Source organism: Lissotriton vulgaris, chromosome 1_1 (genome assembly GCF_964263255.1).
Source record: "Lissotriton vulgaris chromosome 1_1, aLisVul1.2, whole genome shotgun sequence".
Classification (NCBI taxonomy): Eukaryota; Metazoa; Chordata; class Amphibia; order Caudata; family Salamandridae; genus Lissotriton; species Lissotriton vulgaris.
This window is the reverse complement of record NC_141685.1, coordinates 787444425-787460446: the sequence shown is the minus strand read 5'-3', so window position 1 is coordinate 787460446 and position 16022 is coordinate 787444425.

The window sequence follows — 16022 nt, the reverse complement described above, 5'->3', positions numbered from 1 at the left end:
AGTACGAGCGGAACGCCCCTTCATAAGCTTTCCTTGTCTTGGGCGCTAAACTGGCTGCCATGAGGTTTTGTAGTCCGGGGCGCCGATTTGCCATAATGCTTCGGGAAATGGCGCTGCCACTACCTCCGCTGAGGGTAAACAATCCCTGAAAGCCTGAATTTTGAAACGAGAGAGCGCATCAGCTGCATTATTAAGTACACCCGGCACATGTTTTGCCCTGAATTGTACGTTTAATCTCAAGCATTTCAACACAATTTCTTTCAACAATCGCAATATCCATTTGCAGCGTGCTGCCTGTTGATTAATGCACTCAACCACAGTCATGTTATCGGACCAAAATACTACCGAGCGGTCTCTGAACTCCTCCGGCCATGTCGACAGAGCCACCCAGATGGGGAATAGCTCTAGAAAGCCAATGTTACTCGTCAAACCGCTTGTTTCCCACCATTCTGGCCATCTTTGGGCTGACCAACGGTTTCCAAGGATCGCGCCGAACCCCACGCTGCCCGCCGAGTCGGTCCATAAGCCTAGTTCTGCCAACGAGGCCGGGGCTTTGCTCCAGACTACTCGGCCGTTGAAATCCGCCAGGAATGCCAGCCAAATGAGCATGTCCTGGCGAACCTCTGCCGACAGTCTCGTGCGATGGTGCCCTTCCTTGAGGCCAACCATGGCCTGGGCAATGGATCGTGAGAAAGGGCGAGCCATCGGCATAACCCTTAATGCAAAGTTAAGCTGACCTACTGTTTGCTGCAATTGGTGCAGTGTCACTTTCTCGTTCCGAAGACACTGCAACAAGGAAGCCCTGAATTTGGCGATCTTCTCCACCGGCAAGCAGAAGCAACCCTCCACGGAGTCTAGTTCGATACCCAGAAACTCCAGGGAGGTAGTCGGCCCCACCGTCTTACCTGGTGCCAACGCTACCCCGAAACCCCGCATGAGCACGCAGAAACCCTGCAATGCCCGTGCACAGTCCAAAGAACCCGCTGGGCCGAGAAAAAGGAAATCATCAAGATAATGCATCACATGTTGGTGCCCTGTGGCCTTCAAGAACACCCACTGCAGAAATGAGCTAAACATTTCAAAATAGGCACATGAAATTGAACAACCCATCGGCATGCACATATCCATGTAGTATTTCCCCTGAAATGTAAAACCCAGCAAGTGCTGATCCTGGGGATGGACCGGAAGCAACCTGAATGCAGATTCAACATCCGATTTTGCTAACAATGAACCGGGGCCTAAGCGATTCAACATTACCACTGCGTCATCGAAAGATGCATACCTCACACTGCAAATGTCTGGATCGATCGCCTCATTGACGGAAGCCCCCCTTGGTGCCGACAAATTATGGATGAGCCTGTATTCCCCCGGGTCCTTTTTTGGCACTACCCCTAGTGGGGAACACACAAAATCGGCTGTTGGTGGGTCACTAAAAGGTCCTGCAACCCGCCCCAAGCCAACCTCTTTGGCGATCTTTCTGGCGGCAACGGCCGGGTTGTGCTGAACTGACAGTTGGTTCTTACATGAGGGGGCCCCCGAAAATCACCCGCCCGGATCCTGAAGCCATACGAGAAGCCATCTCGCAGGATGCCAGCGGACACATGATCAGGGTATTTGTTCAGCCACGGGCTCAAAGCCAGAATATCTACAGGCGATCGTTTGGACTTCCACGGCACCGTATCAATCCTGCTTGGTACCCCCTTTTCCTCCGGTACCATTTGCTCTGGATCGGCAGCTAGTTTCGGGGTGGGAGGTGTTACCACAACTAGAGCACGCATGCCTGAACCTACACATTCCTTGCGGCCGGCTACATGTTCCCTTATTGAAACACCAACACACTCCTCGCTTATTTCCGTTCCCGCCCGATCTAGGCTGAGACTCCCCCCGTAGGTTGGTCGAAAGGGCAGAGGATGTTTCTGTTGAAAGGCCCTGGAGCCGTTTGCGCTCGACCCTGATCCACCCGCTGATCCCGTCAAGAACTGCCCATGCCACGATACAGTATCCAAACAATCCCAAGTCAGTGTTTCATTAAACTCTTTCGTTTTTCTAAAAGCTGTGTCATACCCTTTCCATTCTTCTCCTCCATACTTCTCATGGAAGCCCGTGATCCTGCTCTGGTAGCAAGCCAGGTAACTCAACAGTTCGGGTGTTCGTTCAGTGATAATTGCTACAAAAATAGAAAAGGCCCTAATCCAGTTAATCATAGACTCTTCTACCCTGAATTCTGCCATTTTTGCCCGCCATACACTGGGGTGCCATAAATCCTTCTGAGTCTTGGCATATTCTAACTCTCGATGATCAGTCAACAATGAAAACATGTTTATGTATTTATTAGCCCGCACCATTTCCTTAGTTGCCAAAGGAATATGTTGCGCCAAGCTTTCCCGCCTTGAGGGTACAGCGCTCTCCCCCATCATTGGGAGTGATCTCTTACCGGCTTCCGCCGCACCTCCAGCTGTGTCCGTCGACTTATTCCGGTTTTCGCCCGCAACCAGGTTCGCCACCTGTGGAGGAATAGAAGGCACATTCGCTGTCCCAGGACCCCTTGTCTGCCTTAGCTGCTCGATAATCTGCCTAGCTTCTTCGGCCGGGTCTTCCAAAGCCGTGGATCCCCCCACTCCCTTCTTCAACCAGGGTAACACGGCCGCCAACTGAAGCGCTAGTTCGGGAGGCATCTGGTCGTTATCCAGCGGTGTGATAACCACAGGGATTGGCAATCCCCCATCCGGTGTGGGTACCGGGCTGGACGCTGGGGCGACTGGGACCAGTGGGACCTCCATCGGGACTGGTGCCTCGCTAGGACCCGCTTTCCCTTTCCTCTTTTTCCCCTTATCCCCCCCTGGGGTAATGTTTGGCAAAGCAGGCCCCACAATCCTCTTAGGTCGCCCTGAGGGCCCCGCTTGGGCCTCCACTTGTTTCCGGAGGTCAGCCAAGCCGCGACCCAGCTGGTCTACTTTACCAAATTTTCTGTCCATCCCCGACACTCGGTTCACCAGTGTGCGCAGCATTCGTTCCATCTCGGAGCTCTTTCCACTCTTCTTGCCAGGCATATCAGCGTTCTGTTTTATCTCTGCCTGTTGTCCAGTAGCGACTCGGACTCCAGCTACGCCTTGATGACTGAAACAGAAAAAACAACGATTACACGTTCAAAAAACTGCAGCTTGTTCCCTTGAGGGCTCACGAGCGACGAGTGGTGCAGCCTTCAGAACGCAGGTACAAGAGGACGCTTCCCTGGATTCCCGCACCTTTTATCCAGCAGCGGGAAGGCGGGGCCGCGACCCAATCCCGCCCATAGGTGCACGGACTTTCGGGCGGGTGTTTAGGACAACCCTTTTAGGCGGCAGGGGCGTGCTCCGGCCACGCCGCTATGGGCATACCGGCCGGGATACCCCTCCCCCCGCCCGCAACGGTTTCCCGGGGGATCGGGGCACCCGGCCATACATTCGGGGTGACCGAGTGGTCTCCCCTTTCCAAAAGTAGATAAAACAGTAATGCAGTCTGTTACTTATAAGGCACTTGTACCCCAATTATTACCCTTTGTAAGTCATTGTGGGGAGGAGTCAACTGTCCCTTCCCTTCTGTACCCTGTTGACTGTGTGTGCAAAAGCGCTGACTCTACTTGCATTACCAACAGTTCAGTTATACTGGGAAAGGAGACACAATACGAAGGCCAAACTGTATCACACGCTTTTCGACCAGCCTGCAGCCTTTGCAAAAGCAGAAGAAGCCATCCATCATTCAACGTACAATGCATTTGTTACTAGTTCACCAAAGCATTCACAAGTTGGAAGGGAAATAAACGTCCTGGGTACTTGGAGTGTATAAAAGGTGACAGGCATACACATGAAATACAGAAGCAGGAATTTAGTCCCTGTGCAGCGGCGCTGTGTCGTAGTGTGCACTATGGCTTAGTGATGTATTCCCAACCTAGTCCCTAAATTATAGTAATAGAACAGGGGATAATGGGGACCTCAAGTGTGATAAGAAATATCACACAGGCAGAGGGTCATCTGTCCAATATAAAGTAAACGTCAGGAGGTCTGCTAGTCAATTCGACAGTCTGTTTCAATATAACATAGCATCAACATAGCATTGTGACATTTGAAAGAAGCATTTGTAGTAAGGCGGCAGGTAATCAGTCATTTGACATCTAACACAAACAAGGAACAGGAGTAAATCTGTTAGCCCAGTTTCTGACCGGGTAATAATTGCAACAAAGAAACAGCGTCTCAACAGGAATATCACGTGGGAGGACTGTTCAAGGCGAGAGTAAATCTCATAGCATAGGGAAAAGAACAAAGGAGACCAATGGTTGTTATTTGCATATAGAAGTACAGAAACACAACTAAATTGCAGTAACCATAACAACTAGATTTGTACTGGCCGTGTATAAGTGAGTGAACAGCGCAGAGACACATGTGATTATGAAACAACGTGAGGCGGCGCAAAAAACTAAAAGGTAATCAGTGAAGGTCAAACAAAGGTATTTACATTCTCAAACAAAAAATAATTATTTGCGAGTGACCATTAAGATGCCGCAAATGGCGTTGTAGGGTCGACGGTGTTTCAACCTCTCTAACTTGAGGTCATCATCAGGACGATGGTTACACGATTTGGGTAAAGTGCTCTGTCGGACTAAGAGGAGGGAGAGGTCCAGAGGGAGGTTCCACGTCTGGGATCAGTAATGCAAAGTGGTTTAAGGCAATCAGTGCTGGGGAGTGATCAGAGGTGGGAGGTCCAGCGTCTATTGGGACAAGCGAGCAGGGAGAGAAGTCACGCTCGTGGGGATGAATTGAATCTGTAGCGGACGAAAGAATTTAGTCAGTGATTCTGCTCCGTGAAATCAAATGTGCCGGAATCAGTGGGGCAGCGTCTGAGACGAATGAAAAGTCTCAAATGTTTCATTCGTCTCAGACGCTGCCTGACGGAGCGGAATCACTGACTGTATTCTTTTGTCCGCTACCGATTCAATCAACCTTTGTATTATCCATTGGTCTCCCTTGTTTTTTCCCCTGTGCTATGTGATTTACCCTCACCTTAAACAATCCTCCCACGTGATATTCCTGTTGAGACGCTGTTTCTTTGTTGCAATTTGACATCTAACAGCATATGAAAGGTCATTCGCAAAATACTAAGAATCTCAATGAACCACAATACATTATGTGACAAAGACAGCATATCAAAAATTAAAGCACTTCAAATAAATGTATAGAATACAATAACAGTACTTCATATGAATGCATATAATGCAATACCAGTCCCCTCCTTATTGTGAGTAGGTGGACATCTATTCACATCTGAGGACCACCCTTGGTGTCCAGCAGAAGGCAGGGCACCGGAGTTGACTGCTCTCTGGCTACACTATAGTGTGGCTACCAGCTCCAACACCAGGGTTGTCACAAAAACGAGCATCAAAGCACATGTTGCAACAAACAGGGGGGAAGCATTACCTCCTTGCACCCCTACAATATCGTCATGCACTCAATACAAGTACCAAACCGGGAGCACTTCCTGCATCAACCCTAAACCTGGTGAGCACTACGTGAAGCAATACCTGCTACAACCCAAAATCTGAGGAGGAGAAACCTCCTCCAGCACTCACCTGTTGAGGTCCTGTACGGGAGTGCGCACCAACCTCTTGTGCTACTCACAGCTGAAGCTTTCAGCCTCTGGCTCAGGAGTCTCCGCTGGCAAGACAGGTAACTCCAGTACTTCACCCTCTCTGACCCACCATCAGTCAAAGGGCTGCTTAGAATCAAAGAACCACTGCTGGCATGGGAACATGCAGAATGTTTTGCCCTCTCCAATGCCCAGGGGTGAAGGCGACAGCTCAGTGACTAAAATCCAAATTTAAACACCCCAGAGTAAATGGGGAAACACATGGTCAGTCGGCATAGACGGAGAGAACTGTACCAGTAGTGCAAAATCAATGGGTCCTGTGACCCAATGGTTGCCCAATGGCAATGATAGCGGCGGAAAAAGAGAGGGAATAAAACAGAGGACAGCACAATCAGAGGACTTATATGAGAGGAAACCCAAAACTGAGAACAAAACAAATCTGCATTCCCTTTGTAACTGGCCCACAGCCAGGGACAACCGAAGGGCAACACGGAGGGAGACGGCAACTGTGTCCCTCAGAGGCAACAAGAAGTTGTAGTACTGGCCCGGCTCCAGAAGTGCACACCAGAGAGAGACACAGTCACCAACAGAGCGGTCACTGACAACATGGCGACAAACCTGAAAACACAAAACCAAAGAAACAATCAGGCAAAGGAAATTAAGGGAAGGGCCAAGCCACCCATCTGCGGGACAACCACAGAGATCACACAATGCCAAAAAATCCAACCACGAGGAGAAGGGTGAGGCAGATGGAGAAAGAGCACACGACAATAGGCACAACAGCCATCAGAGTAGGCTCACAAAAGCCATCATTATGACCTGAGAGAACCTGAGGAAACATGGAGCAAGAGCAGACCAGAGATGTGACAACTACTCATAGCTAGCGGCAGCATTCAGCCCAGTCGGAGGGAGAGAGAGAGACTTCGAAGGCAGTGAAGCGTCGTGGTCTGACATCAGACCTCCACTCGAAGGGGAGGGCAACAGCTTGCCATTGCAGAAGTCATGCATACCGGAGTCGCATTCTCCACCAAATATGGACGCCTTAAAGAAATGATAGCAATCAGCACATATGATCGAGAAAATGTATTATAGAAGACAATATATTACAAATACATGCAGCATCATAGCGGCTGAGTGTCCGAAGATGTGACGCTTCTGACAGCTATTATTGACACAAACCACAGAGGAAACATCATCATAATGCACGTAACACAAATTAAGCATTGAATATTTGTCCATTCAAGAAAGGCCTAGGCTGCGCTTATACCTGTTGCTGGCCACGTGTCTTGAATATGTGACAGCTTTGGGACTTTCTACTGTAATGTAATGTTTTAGACTTGGTACTTTTCCATACAAATAGTTGCAGTACCATAGCACATACCAGAACTATTTTTATATGATATGCTGAAATACTTGAGGCTAAGCTAGCATCCTGTGCTGTTCTCATATCTTCCTAAGGCAAGCCTTGCATTTTTTTATTTTTTTTATTTTAAAGAGTTTTATATAGCGCTGGCGAGAAAGGAGAGATAAAAGTAGTGGAGGGGATAAGGGAGGTGAGAAAGGGAGGATAAGGGAAGAGACAACCGTAGAGACGAAAGGAACTCTGTCTAAAGACCGACTGGGTAGGTGACGACCAAGGAGGGAATCCCCGGCCTATCTCCCCTATAGCTAAACCAGGTAGCTCCATCGGGCATCAGACAAAATAGTTCGGTCTCAATACATAGAGAGAGGAGGGAAGGAGAGACATAAATAGAGGGAGAATGCAGGAGGAGACGGCAGGAGAGACGAAAGGAAGTGCAACAATTCGGTTCAACAATATACCAGAAAAAGATCAACAAGTAAACATTATATCAAACAATCAGCAATACATTAGGGGAGGAGAGAAAGGAGAGAGAAAGTAAGTGGGGGGTAGGGGAGGAGAGAAAGTGAGGATAAGGGAAGAGACAACCGTAGAGACGAAAGGAAGTCTGTCTAAAGACCGACTGGGTAGGTGATGGCCAAGGAGGGAATCCACGGCCCAGCTCCCCTTTAGCTAAACAAGGTAGCTCCATCAGGCATCAGAAAAAATAGTTTGGTCTCAAGTGGAGAGGGAAGAGGTTCACAGAACAACAGTGTGATGACAAAGGGCAAGGGCATGTTAGGGCAGAGGACAGAAGCTGGAAAGAGTAGGAGCGGAGAGGGGGGCGTGTTGGGGGAAGGGAGAGGGGGAAGATAAGGTCAGGAGAGTCGCGGGAGCGTTAGCCCGAAGTCCAGCTGGGTAGGTGATAGTCAAAGGAGGAAGCCCAAAGTCAATCTCCCCCATAGCTAGCGAGGTAGCTCCACCAGGCATCATACAAAAGTAGCTATGTCTCAGCTTTTCTCCCCGGGGCTGTCATAGTCGCCATCATGGGATGTTTCAGCCTAGATGAGTGTGCAGCACTGGATCTCCCAGCAGGGGTGGTGTACACGCAGGAACACATCAATGCTGAAATGGGCAAGAGGGTCTCAGGAAATCAGCTGTATGCATCAGTTCTCAAGAGTTTGGAGACAGCAGGATGTCAATTGCCTCCCCACTACCTCTGCACTCTCCTCACTCTTTGTAACCTGCCGCCCCGCTGGTTCACCTCTCCGAGCACCTCCAGCCGCAGTCTGCGCAATGCACTGACTCGCCACACAGTTTTCACCCACTGCCACTGGCCAAACACAGATCAGTGCTTCACCGGGGACCCAAGCCTCTCCTGGTAACAGTGCGTTTGACTTCATGGGCTGGGGAGTTGTTTCAAGGGGCCCATACAGCCGTAACAGTCCATTCCAGCGTCTCCCGTGTCATGCATTCGCCGCCGCTCGGCCCCTCTCTCTGCATTTAGGTTGATCGCTGCTCACTTCCACATGCAGCATCCCAGGCATCAAAATCACTTCTTGCTTCCCTACCCGGCCGGTCTCCGCCCCATTGCACACAACACAACAGCTCCAGGGGGTCTTCTATGCGCTAGGTGTCTTTACACAAGTCTCCTTAGCAGTGCCAATACTTCACCATCCATTGTTTAGCACATCGTCCACAACAGCTGGGGAGATGGACATATAATTAAATTAAATATGCCAGTTGAGTATATGCCATTTAAATCACGGTGAGGGAACAAATGCGCTTAAGCACTGGTTAGCAGTGATCAAGTGCACAAAGTGCTAAGGCCAAAAAAACAAATTAGGCAAAATGTTTGGGGGAAAACAATCCTAATGCTTAGAGGTTTAACAGGGACCTATCAGTTTGGGTGGGAGCAAGCTCTCAAGAAGCTCCCCAAGATGTAATCAGCTACATGCTTGCTTTCTGAAAACAAATGTAACATGTCTGGAGGAAGGCCTCTAAAAATCTGGAAGCCAGCGAGGAGATGATAAAACTCTGGTTTAACCAGATGGCCACTATGGTCGAGTTTCAGCCTGGCCAAAAAGTGTGGGTTATGGAACCAGTGGATCCCAGGACCTATAACGCTGCTGGTCAGAGCTGTATGAGGTGAAGGAGAGGAAGGGAGAGGAACAGCAAAAGGTTACTCCCTGGCAGGTGCCTCAATTACCATTATGAGAGGTCAGCGGTCACCATGCTCCTGTTGAAACCATATTTTATTAGTGATGCCAAATGTCTAAGATTTCAGTCCCTGTAAATTAAATGCTACCAGTGGGCCTGCAGTATTTATTGTGCCACCAACTTAAGTAGCACCTTAAAATGTGGCCAAGGCCTGCCACTGCAAACTGCATGCAATTTTAAACTGCCAAATTGGCTTGGCTTTAAAACCCCTTGCCAAGTCTTAAAATGGCTTTTTTATGACATATAAGGCACCTCTACGGTAGGCTCTTGGTTGCACATAGGGCAGGATGCTGTATAATCAAAAGGTTGGAAATGCACTTTTAAGTTTTACATGTCCTAGTAGTGAAAAACTTCTACATTTGTTTTTCACTGACGTGAGGCCTACCCCTCTCAATTAATACGTTGTAATTTCAAATTAAGAGCAAGTAGCTATATGATGTTTGGTAGCTATGAAATTGTGGTAATGAAACCCCTTTAATGGAAAAGTTAGATTTTTCATTACGGATGGGGGAGCAGAGCTGAGCCCAGCCACTCTTGCAACTAAATGGGATGCGCTCTGCCTTTACACAAAGGACCTGACGACCCCACATAGTCACTGCAGCCAGCTTGGAGCCAGGGCAGGTAAACCAGGAAATTCCATGCACTTCAAAGAACGTTTCTAGAAGCTTCCCCCACCTTACAGCGGAAGGGGATCCAGGGCATAGCAATATGCTTCAGACTCACTCTTCCATTTGCTACTGGACTTACGCAAGGACTCTCAGAGGTCTGCCTGCTGCTGCGACCTGCTAGGCACTCTGCAGGACTGCTACTCCACCTGGAAGAACTGCTTTGCTGTCTGAAGCATGACTTGAACCCTCAAAGGCCAGCCCTACTGTTAAGCCCTGAATCTAGAACTGAACCCAGGACTACCAGAGTTACTCCAAGGGCTTCCTGTTTAAAGCCATAGAGACACAAAAGGCTGTGATCAGCAGGCATCTATGAGTGAAAACAGTCTCACAATTTTCCATATCTGACAATCAACTGCCATGTAAGGCAGCTTGGCTGTTAATCCACAAATATTTATTTTCCTGCCAGCTATGCACCTGCTTCTGGTCTGTGGGGTAGGCCGGAGAACGCAAAGGTATCCTGAGCAATCTAATTCCCTAAATTCCCTTGATACAAATGTGCAACAGGGGCTGTTAGAACTGGTGGACTCTAGTTGGCTGAGGTAAGTACCTTAGTCCAAATAGGGACCCTTGCTTCTAGTCAGGAAAAGGAGGGACACACTCTTAGATAACCCCTGCTCACCCTCCGGTAGCTTGGCACGAGCAGCCAGGCTCATCTCCAAGGCAATGTGTAAAGTATTTGCAACCACACTCTCAGTAACACAGTGATAACACCACAATTGGACACCACAATGATTTTATAAAAATAGTGGTATCTTTATCCAAATAAATATGATGAGACCAAATGATAAATATCCAACATATGCGTATTTGTAATATTTCACTTTGCGGGTTATTAGGCCAACCATCACCTGTAGAAAGTTGCGGTATTAATGAGCAGTTCACAATGATCTAATGCAGTCCTAATGCAATGCTGTGCAGTTAGTAATGCAGTTTGCAATGTAAGGATAATGCAGTTCTAAATGCAAGAATAATGCTGTTCTTAGTGCAAGAATAAGGCAGTTCGTAATGCAAGGAATAATGCTATAGGCCTATGTGCGCGGTCAGCTCGGGCCCCACTAGGCCCCAACAACAGAGGCAACGGTTGTAAACTTAAAGGGGTAGCCCTGGTACTGCTGGGCAGGTACGGGCCGCTCGGGGACTCAGCGTGTCTAACACAGTGCAGCGGGAGAGAGATCAGAGAACTCCTGTACTCCTCCTGCACGCCTCCCCAGGCAACACACGCTTGCGGCTCCCGACCGGAGTCCAAGCCTTACCTGAGGAGTGCGCTGCCTCGCTCTCTCTCTCTCCGCTCTCGTCAGATGTCCTGCTGGACGTTGCAGCTCCATTGCTAGGCGACGCTGTAGCCGGACGGGTTATGGCACTGCTTTCTCCTTTGTTGACGATCTTGGGCAGATTCCTCTTGGCAAACAACGATCACAATCCCTTTCACCTTGCAGCTTCCTTAGCTTCAGGAAATCCTTTAGCACGTTGCGGCTCAGGCCGGCGGTTGTGATCCTTACTCACAGCCTCAGTTACGATGACGGTTTGGGCCACAAACAGCAATGCAGCAGCGTGGACGATGTTTCACGATGCGGGGGCAATGCGGTCACGGGGCACCTCGTAAACAGCACCACAAACCACACAACAGACTCAAGCGTGCAAAAGCACACAGAACAAGCTTCGCTGAGACACTGTTGGAAACTTTGATGTTCCTGAGTTTCCACAAAAGGGGACCAGCTCTCCTCGGGCCCTTGGAGACAAGTTACTTCAGGACACAGCACACAGCAAAGTCCTTTCAAGCAGGGAGACACAGCACACAGCAAAGTCCCTTGTCCTCTCCTTAGTACAATCAGCAAACTGCAGGCCAGCCCCAGAGCACACAGCAAGGGCAGTCCTTCTATTCAGTCTCTTCATCTGTTCTTCTTTGGCAGAGGTTCCTCTTGATCCCCAAGTAGTTTCAATCCTTTTTCAGTCTTGAGTTCAGTTTTGAGTTCAGGTGTTTCAGCTCTCACCTTTATACCCCTAAATGCCTTTGAAGTCTTTGTGTTCAGGGGGCTCTGAGCCAGGACCAAACCCGTTTGGGGTGTCTTCCTGCCAGGGCACACCCTCTTCCTTTGATAGTGAGGGTCTGGGCCTCAGATGCTCCGCAGTAGTTTGAGTCATATTTTTCTGGCAGCAGCAAAGCGCTCTTCACATCCAGGGGGCTACGCCTCCCACCACACCAAATACAGGCCAGCCTTTTGCTGTCCCACCTACTCCTCCCTGGTGTCAGGACACCTCCCCAGACCCTGTCACATGCAAACCCAGACAGTCGATAAACAACCAGGTAGAGGTATTGTTAGGACAAGAAACGAGCCACTTTTAAAAGCGTGGTTTCTAAACACACAATTTAAAAACTATCTTCACAAAAAGATGTGTGATTAAATTCTGAGTTCAGTCACACTAAACTCCATCTCTCCATCTTATGCCGATGGGAAGATCTGCGGGAAACATGTTACACAGCATTCCGCATTTTGTCCTATGGGCAAGATGACCCTGCAATAGTGAAAAACGAAATTGGCAGTATTTCACTGTCAGGACATGGTACACACCTCAGTGCATGTCCGACCTTTCACGTACACTGCACCCAGCCCAGGGGGTACCTTGGGCCTACTATAAGGGTGTTTGATGTGCATAAAAAAGGGATGGGTAAGGCCTGGCAAGTGGGTGCACTTGTAAGGACAACAAGGCCCGAGAACTCTTTTTAGGGCTACTTATGAGAGTGGCACAATTAGTGCTGCAGGCCCACTAGTAGAATTTGCATTAACAGCCCTGGCACACATATTGCACTTTACTAGGAACTTTATTAGTAAGACAAACATACCAATTATGGACAACCAGCTATCATAACACTTTATACAGACAGCATATGCACTTTAGCACTGATCAGCAGTAGTAAAGTGCCAGAGTCCTAAAACCAACAAAAAAAGTTCAGGAAAAATACAGGAGGAAGGCAAAAGGTTCAGGGATGACACTGAAAAAAGGGCCAATTCCAACAGAGGCCATATATCTTCAAAAGCCTCACCCCTTTGTTCTAGGGACAGCAAAATAAAATCTATAGCCATCATTTAGCCTGTGTAGCCAACTCCTGTGGTCTCTTATGGGGACTGAGTATCAAAGCGTAATCTTGAACTGTTCTGCTGTGCATACTGCTAGGGACGTTAATTTATCTCTTTCGCAGAGCAATGGGCTTATTTGTCTGTTCAAGGGGCCTAAGATGATGTGGGTTGACAGTCTTCGGAGTTCTGTGTGTACCATTGGATCTATACCCCAAAAGACCATATCCCCAATCATTGTAGCTTGGAACGCTGCTGTAATAGGTGTAGTGATCCTGTGTCCCCCCACTTCATCTTGCGTTTCTCTGATCCTATGGGAACCCATCTATTCATTCTTTTAGGTCTATAATACCATTAAAGCATTATGTTTGTCTTTGACTTTTTACCCACTGCACTTGTTGCTTTGGAGTGTGTTCTTTTGTGAATACCATTCTATTCTTTAACCGAGGATATGGCCCAGTTCATTTTCCCATTTTCTGTTACATGACTCTTCCTCTTGACTGGCAGCTGAAAGTATGAGGAATTTATAATTGCCTGAGAAGAGATGTTTATTGTCTGTTTTAGTAAAACGGCAAGTTCTTGGATGTTAGTCATTAAACTCTAGTATCCAACCCATTTCATTTTTAACCTTACCTAGTGTTCCACTAATAAAGGTTAATTTCCCCAGGGACACTACAATATTTTTAGAATTTTCATCTGGATCCCCTGTTACACAGTGTTGTTCAGTAAGATGTATGCAAGAACTTCCTCCTATTTAGTCAGTCTTTGAGGAAGTTGAATCCGCCCGGGTGGCATTGTCCCACCAGGGTGGGGAGAGGACTCCTATGATGAAGCATGACACTAATAATGTGTGTGAGGTTTCCTTTTCCACTAAGGTTGACTTCCCTGAAGAAAGGAACTTAAGGTTTAGCCCTGCACAGTTTGCATATGCACCAGAGCCAATAGCTTTGGGATTCTGAGTACACAGTTCTGTATATCACTGTCACTATACATTTATGTTGTGTTAGATGTTTTAGTAAAACCACATCGTTCAAATAGAGTCAGGTTCCTAGTCAAGAATGGCTTGATGGAGTTATTGGTGACACAATGCTGGATTTGGAGGTATTGTAGATGTTCAAGTTTGGTTAAACCACACTCATTTTCTATTAGTTCAAATAGTTTTAAACTTATTGTGATCATATAGGTCACCTATCACTTTGCAACCTGCTGTTTGACACTTGATATAAAATTCCCATGAAAGAGCAGACTTAAAATTGGCATTAATTGTGAATGGCATGTTTGGGGATGGGGTAGTAGTCAGTTCTTTCTGGATAGCTACCTTATCTCAGTCATGCAAAGTTACCCTAATGAATGGTGGGAAATAAAAGTCTAACGCTCTGTTTTTTCTGGGGACCCATGGGATCTTCTAGATGTGGATACCTGCTATTGTTTGTTCTGTGAGACTCTAATATTTTTCATACACAAATCTATTCCATTTAAAATGTATCTAATTTGTGCAGCGTGGTAATAGTTGGTTACGTTCAGGACCCCTAATCCACCCAAAGCAGTCTGTTGATATGTGATCTTTTTGGCTACACTTGACTTTTCCAATCTCCAGAAAAATTTGTTAATTACGTTTTGCAATTTTTGTAGAGTACCTTGTGTGGGTTGAAAGGGAGTGTTTGCCTAACAAAGAGTATCCTAAGCAATTTAAACATTTTAATGACTGCCTGTCTACCCATTCATGATAGACCAACCATTGCAAATTGTTTGTGTCACTTGTAACTCCCTGCAGCAGCTTATGATAATTCACTTGGGATTCCTTGTCTAGTGACAGGGTACATTTTAGGTCAGGATATTGAATGCCATCCATAGCCCAATTTAAAATAAATATGTTTTGTATCTCCATATGCAACTCTGGGGAGGTGTTTATACTACGTAATTGGGCCTTCTGAATATTTATTTTGAAGCCAGTATATCCTGTGTTACTGGGACCGACAGGATCAGTTCTGCCAGGGCCAGTAAGATATCATCCGCATAAGACATATTTTGGGGAGGTTGTGTCCTAATTTCAAACACTTGATATTAACATTCTGCCTCACTATTTAGGCCAGGGTTTCCATGTAAAGGGGGATAGTAGTAGAGACATAGGGCAACCTTGTTTTGTACTTCTTTGGATCTGGATTTATTCTAAGGATTTACCATTGATTATAACTCTAGTGAAGGGATCTTGGTGACCACTGAACACCTACTTTCTAAATCTAGGACCAAAACCAAATGTCTTCAAAATATCTTTGAAGTAGAATGAGGAATGTTCTGGGACAGAGGGCAGGAGAAATGGATGAGTTGCAACAGAAATCGGGGGCACTTTGTATCCACTGTCTTAAGAGTATACAAAGCCCAGTAGTAGAATGCTTCTCTTTATGGAGCAGGGGTCTGGGGCCATACAAATCTTGCAGATCTAACTGGGAAAAAGGAATCTTAAGATGTCTGCTGAGGCATTCACCAGCACTTCCATTGTATTTAGATCCAGGGATAACCGGAGCTCGGCCACCTGAAGGATACACTTGATGATGTGCATGGTTATTCAGGGTGTGTAGCCTTGGGCTAGTTCAGGTATGTTAGGGACATACAGGGGGGAATTGGTCTTTCACATCTCTGTCATGCTTAGCAGTGTCTCAAATGTAAAGTCAGCATATAAACAAATGGCTGAGGGAAGGCATCTGTTTAATATCCATCGTGGCAGCCTGACCAAGTAATTCTTGCTCCCTATATTTGAGCCATTTTTAGTCTATTTCGCCCCTGTTTTAGCTAAAACTCTTCATTTCAAATTCAGAATGGGTATCTTGCCACTGAGTTATTTCACTTCAAAATAGGGTCATTCTTTTTCCTAATCCCTCTGTTGTTCATTCTGCACCTGATGTTACTGAAGACAAGACACATTTTAGTAGGTTTCCCTAAGGAGATTGTCTTGTGGAACCCAATATTACTGCCAGGATTCTTATCAAACAAAATATGACAAATCCTTTATCACCAACCTAGGTGGCATGCTTCATTATATTTTGTCACACCTGCTCCACGGTTTGTTTTGGGGGGGGGGGGGGCAGATGGGCTTCGTGTAAT